This window comes from Cyprinodon variegatus, unplaced genomic scaffold (genome assembly GCF_000732505.1).
Source record: "Cyprinodon variegatus isolate N-32 unplaced genomic scaffold, C_variegatus-1.0 Scaffold165, whole genome shotgun sequence".
In the NCBI taxonomy this organism is placed as follows: domain Eukaryota; kingdom Metazoa; phylum Chordata; class Actinopteri; order Cyprinodontiformes; family Cyprinodontidae; genus Cyprinodon; species Cyprinodon variegatus.
The window spans coordinates 1,171,994-1,184,232 of record NW_015150618.1 but is presented as its reverse complement, the minus strand read 5'-3'; the positions used below and the strand labels follow the sequence as shown (position 1 = coordinate 1,184,232).

The window sequence follows — 12,239 nt, the reverse complement described above, 5'->3', positions numbered from 1 at the left end:
ATATATATATATATATATATATATATATATATATAAAACCGACGGTCTTAACAGAGCAGGGTCCATGTTTTCACAGTGATCGCCTTATGTGTGTAAGTAAGGAAGTAAACGTGTTTAAATACACGTTTCTGTGGCTCTTATGCTCCTTAAAAGTCAGTGTATTGGCATAATTCCATCGTAATTCCAAAATGTTCAGCATGACCAGCGTTTGGTGTGAGATTTACTGGGGAGGATGACCACATGTCAGTCAAAGGTCCTTTTTTGCCATAAAAAATTGGTGTTACAGTGACTTTGAGGTGACTTTTTTTTTATATTTTATGGCTCATGCATATATTGTAAAGGCCATAGTTGTGGCTGATTTAGGCATAAGACAGTCTTCTTTTAGTCTTCCAAATAAATGTGACATTAACCAACTGGAGAGGTTCAGCTAAATTCTTGATCTAAATTTGATGATTTTAAGACAGCTTCAACATCAAAAGGTTTGAGCTCACCAACGATAATGGTCAAAATATTAGTTTAAATATGCTGAAATTTGTTCAGCAATACTAAAAAGTGTTTAAAGCCTATATTATCCATAAAGATTATTGCTTTGTAGCTTAGCCAGTAGCCATGTCTAGGAGAAAGACAACATTAATCACTGAAAGACAGGGAGCCAAAAGTGTCATCTATGGAAGGAGAACATGAAGTTGTTGGCAGCAGTAACGGAGCCCATCCCTCCACCAGGACAGTGTCACAACTAGATAGAATGCCAGATCAGATGTAGCTACTATGAAAAGAAAAAACTGTAAGAAAATTTTAAAAGATAAAATAAAGCTAAATAAAGCAAAACTGGAGAGTAGTAGGTTATTAAAGGATGATGGAAAGTGTTCATTATACAGCCACAGTACAGCAGCCTAAACCTAAAGCAGCATAACTATAGATACAGCTCAGCGTAAGCACAGCAACTCTTAACTTTAAATTGTATGAAGAAGTAAAGTTTAAAGCCTGGCCTTAAAATTAAAAAGGATGAGTGTCACACTTTCTAAAGCTGGGAGCTCGTTTGACAGGAGAGGTGCTTGAAAACCATTACTATTAAGAGAGATCTGCCCTCCATTCTATCACACGGGGAATGATACTTTCTGGACATTTTTCCAGTCCATTGCGGGTATTTTTGGTTATAAATTGTAATACAATTAAGAAATATGTGCTTGTGCTTTTTTTCTAACAATTTAACTTCACAACAGTTCTTTTGTATTTAACTTTTAAAGCTGATTTCAACATCTGCAGTAGGGTAACTTACTAACTTCCAAAATTTTCAATGAGTTAATGTTTTTCTTAATTTATAAGGGAGCTTAAGGGGGGCAAACAGGTAACATTTCACACTTTTTGTTTGTTCATAGCACCATATTCAGTATCACTTAGCTTTTTTGGAAATCCAGCTTAACATAATTTATTGTATCAAGGATTTAAAATATGTTCTAATTCACATTAGTTAATTATACTATTCTTACAGTTTAGAGTTACTTCAGTTAAAATCAAAGGAAAGTACTGGAGTAACCTCATCATTTTGTGCATTTTGAAGCTAAGAGTTATGTAGCATTGCCCCTTCCCTAGCTACTGCTGCAGACTGCTTGACAGCTGGCTAAAATAAATCTCTTACTTTTCCTTTGCTCACAAGAAATAATGTTTTTTCTGCTGTATACACTTTAGTATATATTCTGTTATATTTTGGGACCATGTGAAACAGTAATTTGTTTTCACTTTATTGTTATCATTCAATCTTATACTGTCCCTCTGCAAAGCAGAGAAATGTCATTTAAAGATTAATAATATCAGTTATTGTTAAATATTGTTCTTTTATTCAAAGGGATTTTCCCCCCACTATATTTCTGCCAGCATATCTCTTTACCTTTCTCTTCTGTTATTTCCCTGAAGACTACCAAATGGTGCCCATCCCTTCCACAACACAACGTTGATTTTCGTTTTGTGGTGGCATTTTTCCCCAAGGTGTGTTTTTACTGCCATTTATCTGTTTGTTTATCTGCCAACAGGATCACACAAGAGAGCTAACCAACCGAAAGTCATGAAACTCAGCTGAGAGATAATCATAAACTCTCATTCAGCTAGCACTCTAATTGTTTTCAAATGGTATTGCTTTTCTTATTGACCCAGTGCTCACAAACTAATGAGTTTACAATATGCAATTTAAATACAACTGCAAATGTAGGCATAAGTTAGCATTACTTTATTACAAAAGGATGCACACCAGGATTAAAACTCTTAAACAAGTGGATCAGAATCTGCCAAAGCTTTCTGTTTAATAAATGGAATAAAAAGACAAAATGTTTGGGGTGGGTTAATCTGAAATTAAATGAAACTAAACCTTTTCTGTAGTGTGTCAAATGAGATAGAGGAAAAGCAGCCATATGATACACATAGGCTATAATCCTCGATGCAGCTGTCTAGGGTTCCATTCCTGACTCAGGCCATTTACTTTAGTTCTTTTCCCCCTCTACATTTTCTCTGTCCTACTTCCTGTTAAGCTGCTAATGAATAGTCCGCTAATGCCACAAACTCTTGAGAGAATAGGAAAAAAAAAATCTATTTAAAGGTTAGAAACATCACATATGACAGGATTTTTAACAGTATGTTTAATATTCTATTTTCTTCAAATATGAATTAAAATGTATTTCCTTACATTATTAGAATAGTCCTTTTAATTATATTCTTTGTAAGTTTCTACAAGCTTCTCACAATAGAGAATTTGGCTCATTCCTTCTGTAAGAACTATCATTTAAGTCTGGTTTATGGGTTGACTTGCTTTTAAGCTTTCCCCTTAAAATGATCTAATTTCTTAGGGATTTTTCCTTATCATGGATTACAGGGAAGTAATGTGTTTAAATGGTTTCCTTAAAAACCAAAATTTTACAAACCCATTAAAAAAAAATCATCTCTCATGTTGTTAAATGCATACCAATATTATTCTATGTAAACTTTTTAATTTCAGAGAGTGTGAAAAAATATTCAAAAAAGAATAATACTCTTATTATTGTGGAATGTAGATGATTGAAATGTGAGTGACTAAGTCCTTTTAGCTGCTTCCAAATTCAGTGGCGGTTCTACACCATATTTACAAGGTGGGCCAGGGTGGGTCCGGCAAGGTTTACCGGGGGCACAAAAAAACCCATAAAACAAAAAACAGGGCAATAAGTTATGATTTCAAATATATTAAGAGAGCTGCAGAACCCAAAAGCTACTAGTGGCTCTTCACTGAATGAAGCAAAATTTCAATGTTAACCACTGTAATAAAAATTTTATTTTGTTCCAGTAGAAAATGATGACAGTTTTACTTCCCTTAAAATCAAATATTCCTTTGCAATAGGAAAAACTTAGAAATAATTGCTAAATAAATATGTACCAGAAGATAAAATAAAATGACTCTTTGAAATATTAAAACCAAAAAATAAGTTCACAATTAAGGATTCTTTTTTTTTTTTTTTTTAACTAAAACTGGTTTTACTTTAGTTAAACACTTGTGATTTTATCTTAATACCAGTGAAGCTACCAGTTGAAATCATAACTCAAAACAGAATTTTATAGGAAATACAACGAAAAGGGTCCAAGGGACCTATCAATCACTTTGTCTGTCCATATCATTGCTAGTATTTCTTGTTTTGTTTTTTTGTATTATTAGTAGTGGGGGCGTAGGTACCAGGACCAGTTCTATAGGGGCCCTGGCCCCTGTTAGCCCCTGTCTTGAACCACTCATGCCCAAATTCCAAGGTCACTACAGCCACTCAATACAACTTAGATCTAAGTTTTTACACATAATATCTTTCGGGGGAACCAAACCTTGGTTCCTAGATGCAGACTTACCCTGTTGCACCACAAAGGGACTAATATCCTAACTGAACTATTGGACATAATTTCAAATGACCTAAAAAAGATGTCTTATTTAATATGATAGTGGAATAAAAAAACATGTTTTTCTTTTTTATATTTGAAATGCAAATCTTTGGTCTCATGTATTTATCAGAATGCATTTCAATTATTCCGCATCAACCACTCATTAAATGCACAGATTTTCTATCAGGCTGCACTCAGCGGGGTACTATGAACTCTAAGTTCATCCTCTGCCTGTCTATGAGTGAATGACATAATCGGAAACGTGTCCATCCATAATGAGACTTCCCCAAAGAGATGTGTTGTAGCTCTACTATTCCAACCACTTTATGAAAAAGGAAACTGCACTGCAGTTGAGCTTGGGCAATTTGACAACAGCTTGTACCGGGAGCATGCAGATGTCTCTGTTAAATGAAAGCTGTGTTTACAGACTCCTCTAAGGACAGATATATGTGATAGAAATCCACAGATTCACTTTACTCTCATTTTAATTAATTGTGGATTTTAAGCTCCCTGTCAGACTCCCATCTTCGACATATGGACATTTGGTTTTCAGGAGCAAACTTCTTCAAGGAGAGTCAAAAGTATTTTGGACAACCTGAAGCAATCAAGCTGGCTGCAATAAAAGAAAAGGAAGAGATGATGAGAATGGAATGAATCCAATTCCCAGTGGATTACAGGTGACAATGAGCTTTGCCAGGAGGGTTTTAAATGGGAAATACTAGTTGAATGTTGGTCCTATTACAGAGGAAGAAAAAAGTCCCATCCTCTGAAAGGGGGGAGCAACAATTAGAGGAAGCAATTGTTGTTATTCTAATTATTAATTAAACACTAAGACAAAACTCATCTGGGATGTGAAAATTGAGGCGTTTGTAACATATAGGAATAACCATAAGGACACAGTTGTCTGACATGTTTAATTAATAATTTGACATTAATTTGACAAAACATGATTATGAAAAAAAAACTTTTATTCTTCAGAGGATCAATATCCTTTTCATTAGTAGCGGAAGTTTTAGTATAAATAAACACACATATGACAAAACTAGTAACATTTTAGAAGTAGAATTGAAAAATAAAAAGAATACCTGAATAAATCTCCAGTGTTGCTTGCTGCTGGTTTGCCCCCTCAGTAAATCCATGATATGGAGAGTCTTTCATCCCCTGACAGCCGCAGCAATCTGAGTCCAAAGCGATAGTTTGGACTTCTTGTCTCCCCAAAGCAGTCCTCTCTACTCGTCTCTCGCTTCAAGCAGAAATATTGGCGTGCATTATTTCCATCTTCAACAGAATGTGCCTTTAGAGTTGAGACACTCGCTGTTACAATGCGCTCTTCATGTCTGTTGCTCCATGTTCTCCTTTACGCAGACAGTCCAGCTCGCATCGCCCGGAGGAAGGCGGGGACCCAAAAAATAACAACAAATCCGCTGTTACACCTGCGGTGGCTTTAGAAAAAGTCCTCTCGGTTTGATTTTCTTCTTTTTCACATTTTAATGTAAGAGGATTTTTATTGCAATTTAGAAGAAAGCTTCGCAGTGTGACTTGCATCGGTTTCCGATCCGAGAGTGCCGCTCTGGCAGCAGGACGCAGCGGATCTGCGCGCGCGTGCGGCAGCAGGCGGCACAGCAGCACGCGGGACAACAGAGGATCCACACCAGGGATCATACCACTTTTATAAGGGGCCACACCCAGAAACACCAGATAAGTGCTTTCCTTAATTAGAATACCCAATTAAAAAGTAATGGAACACATTTTGTATAAGCTGAGCTTTTTTAGTTGTTGCTGCTGTTTTTGTTTTTTCTTGAGACATTGAAAAAAATGTTAGATTAAAAATAAGGAGTGCAACCTCATAAGTTATTTAATCTGTTTAAGTGAAATAAATTGTATAGAATTAGTTAATTCATTTTAACTCTTAAAACATGGTGGCAGTAGTATCATCCATTATCAGAGCTAATGAAGCTCTATGTTGAAAAGCAAATTTGGCAAACAGGTTATTTATAATTTCTACTTTAGTAATAAGTTACTTGCCACTGAATTACATAAAGTACATAAAGTAAAACTTAGGATTGCAACCTATAAGTTATTCAATCTATTTAAGTTAAATAAATTGTACAGGATTAGTTAAGTCATTTTAACTCTTTAAACATGGCGGTGGTAGTATCATCCATTATCAGAGCTAAAGCAGAGTAGTGTTGAAAGGCAAATTTGGCAAACAGGTTAATAATAAATTTTACTTTAGTAATAAGTTAGTTGCAAATGAATTGCTTAAAGTAATTTGCACTGCTCAGTGCTACTTGGTTGCTCTCACGTATTACTTCAGTTTTACTCAAAATTATATAGCATTGCAGCATACTTCTAAAACCCCCAAATTCCATCTTTATCTCTAGAGATATTAAGAGCCAGATAACCCTCTCATATTTAGCAACATTTAGGGAGGGATTTTTTCCTGACAGGAATCATCTTTAATAAAGCTAGTTGATCTTAAAGACCAAACACTTTAACAACTACTGTCTGAAGCTAAACTAACAAAAATTTAACTTAAAGGTATTGTGGAGGATTTTTTTAACGGATTTTTGGAGGATTTAAAAAAAAAAAGTGCAAGAACATGCATGAACCCATTTCTCCTCGCTCTGTTTAAAATGTGCTGTTCTCATTGCTCATACAAGCTTAGTGTGTCCACATACAGTGGGGACTATATAGTGGACTTCATAGAAAACTCAGTTAACTGACCATTCGGACAGATGATCACTGCTTTTTGCTTCCTGTTGGTAACGTAACTCCTCCTCCACCACGCAGTGCCTGCGCCATCTTTGTTATTAGTCGCCGCTGTCGGGTAGCAACAGCCTATGTGAGACAGTGGGCCGCTGTGACAGCAAATCCCATAATGCTTTTCTAGGAGAGCTTTCCACACAAAGCATTCTGGAATTTATATCTGCCTCTTCTGAAGCCTTTCTTTTCTTCTCATACACTTCGTAAACACTTTTTCTCTTACGACCCTAGGGCATTTTCAAAGAACCACGGTCAGAAAGGTGAGCTTCAATGACTGTCTGAAACCGTAGCTCACCACACATGTGCCCCTGAAAGTGCGCAGAAAAAGATAGCCAGCAGAGCTAGCAAGTAGGGCGGCCTTACATAAACATATCACCAGAATAATTGATATTTAGGAGGACTACTTATTTAGATGATCTACCCGGAAATTGAAGATTGTCTTCTATACCTTTAAAGGGAATTAACCTTTGAACTGTATAAACGAACAAACTTTTATCCGGTGTTGTAATATGTCAAACCAAACTTTAAATCTAATTATAACAACCTGAAAAAGTCAAATTTATTTATAATAAAAGAATCATGACCAGCAGTAAGCATGATGGGAGATTGGATACTTTAAGCCCACTCCCTGGCCCAGGAATATATATTATAGATTGAAGATATATAAAAATACATGTTTAGAATAAACATATGTTTTCATTTTGCTAGTGTTCAGGACTAAACATTTGAATAAACTCAGAACTTAAGCATAGTCTCAATAGATTTTAAACTTGCTCCAAATATACCCATAAATGTTTCAATGCAGATGGGAAAATGTGGCAAATTAAATCCTGTAAAATTTAATAGGACGATTTTGGTGCTGTTTTGTTAACAGGTGAATGAGAAAAGACTTACCGTAGTACATTCATAATTAAGATGCTTTTTTAACACTGTCATTCTGGGCCACAAGTGTTAGTGTTATACATGAGATATTAAATCATTAAATGTGTGCCTTGGGAAGTTGGTTATTTCTTTGTGTTGTTAGAAATAGCATTAATAGCTTTGTCAGCACTTTGCACTGAATGCATACTAAAGATTCATTACAGAAAACCAAGCTTTCTTGGATAACGTCTTTGTCAGTTGATCATGCAAATGTTTCTCATCATCACTAGCTGTAAAACAACCCCAGACAGACTGCAAGCTCATTAAATTTAAACAGTCAGAACTTTTTATATGCCTCCGGCTCATAATCCACTCATAATGTGAAGTAGGATTCAAGGGAATCTGTTTGTGTTTGAGCCAGTGGTAGAGGGATAATTACAGAAGGAATTAATGAATGCCCTGCTAAGCTTTAGAAATTTGAAAAGGAAAAAGTAATATTTGGATTAGCTCACTGAATGAACATTTAGTACTTCTAAATCTTCTCACGCAGACCCAGCTAATAATGGCACATCAAAGATCTGCAGAACATTTAGGAGTGTGTAGTCACCTTAATCATTAATATCTCGCCTACATATTTAATTAATTTATGTTTGAGTTAGCTTGGGAGTTCTTTACAAGGTTTTTTCGTAAATATTATTTTGAAAAGAAAATTTTACTAAATGCTACACCCTGATCTTGATTATTTTTTCTGCCTTCTACAGGGAAATAGAGTCTTACCAGGCAAGCTCTATGTTATCTGATATCATTTGGAGTGTTTTATGCGAAAAAGCTAATTATAATGTTTTATTGACGTTATTTTAGATGCAATGCTGTTCACTATAAGATACAAAAAAAGGAATGGTGAGTGCAGATTGCCATTTTATGACTTTTTTTTAATCGTTCTGCATTTCTTCGAATGTAGTTATGCAGTTTGGTGTACAAAACCAACACTGCACCAATCAACAACTACAGACAAGTGTGATTTGATTTTAACAATCCAAAAGCATTGAAAGTCTTCCTTTATTATAAGTCAAGTTTTAAGTCTCTAATGATTTTATAATTAAATACTTTCAACCAGGCCTTCTATACTATCGCACTGCATTGCTGTAGATAGGGCCATCAAATCTGGTATGTGCTGTAATTAGGCCTAATAAAAGAAAGGTACATTTAACAATTATCTTAAAATCTCTTAACATCTATCAACAATTAAAAAGAAACAGTTATGAATGGCTTTATCTTATCAATTACTTTAAAAAATGATCAAGCTTAATTTTTATCTTATGAGTGGTCATTCAAAACGGTCAAATAAATACCCTGTGCAGTAACCGTGTATAATAATCCTGCTTTAAAAAAAAAAAAAAAATACTTCAGCTGTCATATATTTATTTAGACACACGATATATGTACTGTATATACTCCCATGCATCTTTTCTTCCTTTAGCACCTTCTGTAATGAACTCAGAATGTTAGACCCAGCAGTCAAGGCGAGACAGGCAGTGGGAAAGTTCAAAGCATTTATTTAAACAAACAGGAATGCAGAGCTGCTCATCAGCTGTGGCCAAATCTCTGCACGGATAGGAAAAACAGGTCGGTGACTGGATTGTCGGGCTGATCACGATGAGGAGCAAAGTCACTGACCTGATTCAAAGTTTAGTCTGATCCCGGAGGAAAGAGTAGAATCCAAACGGGAGGTTAACCCCCAACTTGCGGCGGGCACTGCCCCCAGAGTTCCTAGAGAGAGAAGGCAGAGCAGGTGCCAGCCGATGCCAAGCAGACCTGCAGAGGATAGGTCCAAGTTCAGAAGCTAGTAGAATCCAGGAATCAGTCAAAAACAGATCAGACTAACAGAGCAGACAGGGGCAAAGCAAAACTCGGGATCCACAGGGCAGAAACTGGTCACAATCAGGAAAACTGAACAAGATTCAGAACTCTAGAGTTAATCTCACCAAACTGCTCGAATAACCCGGCACTGATGGAAGGCAAGCAAACAACATAAATAGCAGAGGAACCAGGTGGAAATGATTGGTGCTAATCAGCTGCTGGACTAATTAGACAGGTGAGCAGGAGCAAAGGAAAAGACCGAACCATCAGCGCCAGGAACATGACACCTTCTTCTTCTTTTTTACTATTTGAGCTGATGTAACGATTTCTCCATTGTGAAATCAATAAAGTCAATCAATCAATCAAAGAAAATTATAGCTAACATCAACACATTGTTATAAATCATCTCTGGTTAATAATCAAATGCATATTTTTAGAGGAAATTATATGAAAATCACTTGTTACATCTGTTTTATTTCCATAATAGGTTCCTTTCACTCTTCCTAATATTTGAAAAGTAATTATTAGTTAAAATTAAATCCAGGAATGGGATTCTGAGTGAAGTCTGATGTTTTTGTTTTAGGTTCAGAACAGTGAATTAAGTCTAAAAAAAACAGTTTTTCTAGTCATGCTATTTATAACGCAACAGTCTGACACCTTAGAAATTAGAAATGAAGCAGAAATGTGATGATATTAAGCTGTTTGCTTTATTGAACAAACATTTTTTGCACATTGTTTAATTTGTGCTTTAGAATGAGGGAAAAGCAGATTTTGCGAGCAACGTATCTGCGTCTTATGACATTATTTCTGGAAAGACAAGAGCCTCAATGTGAACTGACAGACTGAGGTCAGCACCGGTTGCCCTTATTCGCTCTGTAATGTCAATCAGACTATCCCCCAGCAGTCACTATTTCTGAGCAATGAACAGAATAATATGATAAATCTGTTGTCACTACTCTTGAAACTGCTTTGTTTGTCTTAAAATGGATTTTTCTTCACCTGCTGTCAGGGAAATCACTCTACTTTATCAGCGCATGTTTTGATGGTGCAGAATAGCCCAGCCTTTCATATATTTGTTCCAGATATAATGATTTAGCCTTTACTTGATTTATGTTGTTTCATAACCTGTGACAGAGGTTCTCTGGTATCAACAGGGAAACGGAGCCACAACAGACGCTGTCCATTTGAGAGAAGAATAAAGAAAAGCAGAAAATATAGATTCTCAAAGCACTTTCTGCTTTATGGTTGGCACAGATACCGGTAATGTCCAGGTGTAAAGTATTATGTTCACATCAGGTGAACTGTTCACAGTTGCATAATGATTTGGAGGGTTATGATACATCCATAAGAACTAGATTGGGAAGGGTAAAATAACACCTTTAGAGTTCCAACAATTGTTTATTTTTGCCAATATCATTTTTATGTATGATTGTTGTTGATAAGGGATTTTAAAAACCAGTATTTTTTTTATGAAACTTTGAAGGAGCATTTTTCGAATTTTGGTTTAAAAACACAACAGTTGCCTTTTTTATTCATTGAAAACTAAATAATTTACTAGTAGAAATAATTAGGCACAGAAATAGACTTTGGTCGTGTTCTGCAATAATTAAAATAAGAAGTGCTAAAATGCATGAAATAAGGTACATACATCTACAAAGATCCCATCCTAATGATAAACTATATGTTTGTCTTTTTTTGTTTTTTATGTATATTTCCAAAAAAACTAAAAATGGACATTCATTAGAGATACCATTTTCCATAAAGACCCCGGAGTTTCATTGGATAACATTTACAAATAAAGGGAATCACAAAAGCAAGGAACATGACTCACATGTAAAGTGTCTAACTTATGTTTAGTTTGTTGTTTTCTCTGAGTCAACAATACAGTCACATCCTGGGAGAATTGAAGAACAGTTGGTTAACAAACACTAATGTAAACAATTAAATGTTTCCACAACATCTTAGCAAATATGAAACGGCTTATTTCAGTATGAAAATTAAAAGGCTTTTGATCCCCTTGGCTGTCTTGTAAAAAGTAACAACAACAAAACTGTGGCAAAGTCGTAAAGAATTAGGGTTAGATCCTTAATTATTATTCCATGCTTTAACATTATGCAAATCCATGTTGATCCATTATTTGAACAAGAAAAAGATACAGGCAAACTTCCATGTCATGCTCACCTAAACTGCAAGGAGAGAATTACTCAGAGAAGCTGCCCTAAGATCCATGGTATATAGGTTGCAGGAGCTGCTGTGATCAACAGCTCAGGTGGGATTTGTTATGACTGTTATAAGTTGTACACTTCACAGTTCAGACCAGGAGAAAAAATGTGAAAATAGATGTGTGAACCTATGGCAAATTCTGGAAAAACGTTTCTTGCATAATAAACCAACTTAATTTTGAAGAAACTAAAGAATTAAGTTCACAAATGACAAACAGCAGAGCATCTAATTTAGACAAAGGAAAATGGGAAGCCTTTATTTTTGAAATAGATGTCTGTATCTAAAAATCAGCTATTCATGTATTAATAATGATGTACATTAAATTCAAAAAGCACAGTCCTGACATTTTTACAACAGGGTTAAGTTCTACCAAATATAACAAGGAAAATTAATGAAATGCTGAAAAAATAATCACTAAGTTGTCATATGAACAGAAAAATTGGCTTATCAGTTATTAATCTGTACATGTTTCCCAATATGTTATGGTCCTTCCCTTTTGGGACTTTGAGTTTTTAGTTATCAGTTGTTCTGTTTTGTTCGATCTTTGGTTTATTTTAAGCATTCTTTAGTAAATCTCTGTTACCCCCCTTGGCCTGTCTCCTTTCCCCTAGCTCCCTTCTAGTCTCTTCCATCCACACCTGCTC

General features: G+C 35.4%; 1 protein-coding gene across 1 annotated transcript in view; it reads right to left on the bottom strand.

The window, feature by feature from the left end:
* LOC107086879 (contactin-3-like) overlaps nucleotides 1-5,474 on the bottom strand; it is a 127,232-nt gene extending 121,758 nt beyond the window's left edge. Inside the window, exon 1 of the mRNA XM_015378114.1 lies at nucleotides 4,971-5,474. The gene's annotated coding sequence lies outside the window, so the exon portion shown is untranslated. The remainder of the gene's footprint in view (nucleotides 1-4,970) is intronic.
* Between the last annotated feature and the right edge of the window lie 6,765 nt (nucleotides 5,475-12,239).